The following is a 4255-nucleotide window of genomic DNA, read 5'->3' as shown; positions in this document are numbered from 1 at the left end:
TCCTTAGTTTCAGGTTGGTTCTCTCCTTGATAAATTTCCATTCCTGCCTTCAGGTGCTTTGGAGACTAGATTGATCCTCTCTTCTTTGTGTGTGTGTTGATGTCAATGCAATATTAGAAAAATTCTCAAACTAGTCCCTTTTTTGTTGAACTTTCAAAAACGTCTGAAGACAGTTTTTCAGAGAAACTTCTTTGAATTATGCCTGATTATGCCATCTGCATTTTTTTAGTAATTACCTTTATTATTCTTTCGGTTGGCATGGTTTATTTATTCTTTATTATTCTTTCATTTGGCATGGTTTAATGGCAAGTTATGATACTTTTGACTAATTTTGAACTTTATTGTGGATGTTCCAAGTTGTTTTACTATAAACTATATAAGCTACCAAAAGTCTTTTTGTTTGCAGGGGAATGGAAAAGTGCTTAATAAATAGATAAAGAAATAAATAAATTACTCTGGGTGAGCTGCAGAGCTGTTCTGATCTGGAAAAGCTTATGGTCAACTCACTGTGTAATCAAACATTTTGCTGTGCCAAAAACGCAATTCACAGCTTTTCCTGACCATCATGTAATTATTTTTTCCTGAACTTGGTGTTGACATACAGAAACTAATCAAGAAACAAATCTGTTATGTAGAAATTAAAGCTTGGAAAGTTTTTCATAACAAACAATTAAAAAGGAAGGGAAACATCACTGTGCGAATTCATGAATTGCAAACTGCTATGGACAACTATGGAAAAACCCCACTGCCAAAACTTCATTGAAAATACGGCTTATGTTTACTTGCATTTGTTGTATATATGTACAATGATAATAAAGTTTATTATTATTATTACGCAAAAAAGGGGCTTTAGAAACAAGCCACATATTTTAAATATGTTTCTTTTTAAACATATTTAAATATTAAATAAACTATTAAATATTAATAAATAACTATTAAATAAACATATGGACCAATACAGGTTCTAGATACAAGGAATTAAAACTCTTTTACACATTTTTTGGTGGGTTATGAGACAATAGCAGAAAACATGTATAAAAAAGGATTACCATAAATGCTATTAAAATAACCTACAGTATACTATTCTTTACTATTCTACCTATAGGAAGCTCAACAATAAGTTAAAGCTGAGTTGGAATATATGTGTCTATGCTGTGTTATTTCTCTAGTCTAGGACATAGATTTTCAGCTAATTGTAACTTGCTCAAAGCACATTCTCACTCTCCTCAGTTACACAAAGTGTAACATAAATTGGCCAAAAGGTCCTTTAGACACTGAATGTGACGGCTTGTACTACTGTATATACAGTAGGTGTTATTGAAACAGGACAAATTGTTTCACAAAGGCCATGAGGAAGGATTGAATAAGAAGAAAATATCAGTTTTGGCCAAGGGGAAACCTGTCTTGAATGTTCTCTTGAAAAGGGAAATTTAGATAGGGAAAACTCATCTGCTTCCGCTAATGCCCTTTTCTCAGAGATTTACCAATTTTGCAGATAACTTTTCTGGGAAGAAAGAAAATCTAGTCTTTCTTTCCAGTAAATATAGTACTAATAAACTGACTAGTAAGCCTCTTGGAGATCCAAAAATGTTTGGTCTGGATTTCTAAATATGTATAAAAGGCTAAAGAGGAATCTTTACAAGAACTTTCAAAGATCCTTTCCTTTACCAATCAAACATTCTGTTTTCCTGGCTCAGTACAGATATGATGCTTATTCTGGGCCTCCGTTTTTGAACAGAACTGAAGACAGGCCCAGAGTCAGGTCTTTGGAGAGGTTGTTTTCTTGCTTAATAATTTCCTCGGAAAACCCTTCACCTCCTTGTTTCTAAGGCTGTAGATGAGGGGATTCATCATGGGGGTGACCATGGTGTAGAACACAGACACAGCCTTATCCTGGCCTGTGGCAGAACTGACCGAGGTGGGCCTCATGTAGGCAAAGAGTGCTGTGCAATAGAAAAGGCTCACAACCAGGAGGTGCGAGCCACAGGTCGAGATGGCACGGCGTTGGCCCTCATCTGAGCGAATGCGCAAGATGGCAATCCCAATGCGGGCATAGGAGGCAGAGATGAGGATGAAAGGCAGCAGCAGAAGAATGGAGCCAAAGACAAACACAACTATCTCTGCCTCTGAGGAGTCAGCAGACGCCATCTTGATGACAGCCGGTACCTCACAGAAGAACTGATTGATGCGATTTTTGGTACAGTATGGCAGGCGTAGAGCAAAAGCGTTGACATGAGGGAATTGAGGAACCCACTCAACCAAGCAGCTCCTGCAGTCCAACGACAGAAGTGCCAGTTCATGATGGTGGTATAGTGTAAAGGATGGCAAATTGCCACGTAGCAGTCATAGCCCATGAGACTCAACAAAACACATTCTGCCATACCAAACACCAGGAAAATATACATCTGGAAGGCACACTGGACAAAGGATATGGCTTTATGCCTGGAGAGAAGATGTGCCAACATCTGTGGGATGGTAACTGAGGAATAGCAAAGGTCCAGTAGGGACAAATGGAGGAGGAAGAAATACATTGGTGTGTGTAGGCGATGTTCAATCCCAATTAATATCACCATTGTGCAGATGCCTAGTAAGGTAACTAAGTATATGACCAAAAAGAGAACAAAAAGCATAGTTTTGGTCATAGCCCCCTCTGCCAGGCCCAGTAGGACAAACTCAGCCACAGAGCTCTGATTGCACCACTCCATCACGTGTGCCAGCCAGGCAAACTCTGCAAGAAGAAGAGTTAGAGCAAAGTCATATCCCTCCCCTCATTATTCAGTCATTTTGTACATTGATACATTGCTTAGGTCACCTATTATGAAGTGTTTTGTCCAGGGGTGACTCTAGAATGAGTGTCAAGCATCTCCTAACAAATAGATACCTCCCACACATAGGAACTTTTAAAAAATCATAGTAACTTTAAGAAAGGCGGACTTCAACTCTCAGAATTCCTTAGCTAGCTTTGCTAAAAATTCTGGGAATTGCAGTCCATCTGGCTGAAAGTTGCCTAGGTTGGGAAGTGCTGCCTTAAATATAATTTTATTTTTTTCTCAGTACAGTTGCATAGAATGGTAGCTGCCTGGTATCTCTCTGAAATAAGTCACAACTCCCTGGCTTACAGAAAGAAAAATAGACAGACCTTTCCCTGCCAAAACAGGTTCATCCTCACCATGATATTTTGTTTATATTAAACATTCAAGATCTGGCATAACAATGGTGTAATGTAGAGGAAATTCTGCCTCTTGCCTTCCAGATGTAATTTTGTCCACAAGCCAGCTTTTCCCTATCAGTCTAGCTATGCATCATCTTTGCACAATCACTTTGTAACCAGAAACATTGGCTGGGCAATTGCTTGCTGATGTTGATTTCTCTCACAATCCAAGCAACAAGATAGTTTATTTAAGGAAACAGCTGCAGACAAACAATTTCTTCCCCCATCCTCCCCACCTTTTTTGCACAAAAACCACATAAGCAGAGAGACATCTAAAGGTGCTTCAGTGTATTGCAACAAGAAATGTTTTTGCTTTATAATATAAGCCCAGTCACTTAAATGCTTACTCATACCTGAAGTTAATTTATCTATTACCTTCTACTTCTAAACAAGCACTCTTTGTGTCTTTGGTGAGATATATGTAAAATACCGGTAGAACCATTTCTAAATCCAAATAAGGATCTGATCTCCATGCATTAGCAAAATAAACAATGTGGGCTCTCTTGATTTGCAGGAGATCTTTTTCAAATTGCCTCTTTACATATTCTGCTTTTTGCTTCTCACATGTCTTGTACTCTCTGCATGAATACAGAAAATGGAGAGGCATCCTAGCGATTATTTTGTGAATTGTAATAGCAAAGGATGAGCTACTTTCCCTTGAAATAACATGCACAATGGGAAAGTTTGTTACATCCTGAGAACAGCCAACTGTGGGAGAGGGAAGCCATTTTGTTTAATGGCTTAGAATAAATTCAGTCAGAAAGAGATATTTTCCTCTCCTTCCTAGAGATTTCCATGGCTTTCTTCCTGAAGATCTACACTACAGAAAGCCAATCTGATGTGTATCCGATTGTGTATTACAATGTGTATTATATTTGCACATCGCCAATACCACCTCAACCTCTCCCCCCTCCCCTCCACATGTCTGATTATGCTGACTGGAACTAATAGAAAATAGAAAACTCAGTCAAAACATCCAGACATTTATCTGTACTGCTCAATTCTAGAAATGAGGCAATGACAGCTAGAGTATAGGAAATGATA

General features: G+C 38.3%; 1 pseudogene; it reads right to left on the bottom strand.

The window, feature by feature from the left end:
* Nucleotides 1–1758: 1758 nt before the first annotated feature.
* Nucleotides 1759–2705, bottom strand: LOC148115412 (olfactory receptor 2D2-like; annotated as a pseudogene).
* Between the last annotated feature and the right edge of the window lie 1550 nt (nucleotides 2706–4255).

The sequence above is a fragment of the Pantherophis guttatus genome, chromosome 2, assembly GCF_059756535.1.
Source record: "Pantherophis guttatus breed Tessera chromosome 2, ASM5975653v1, whole genome shotgun sequence".
Classification (NCBI taxonomy): Eukaryota; Metazoa; Chordata; class Lepidosauria; order Squamata; family Colubridae; genus Pantherophis; species Pantherophis guttatus.
Note: the sequence above shows the minus strand (reverse complement) of the source record. Positions and strands in the feature narration are given on the sequence as shown.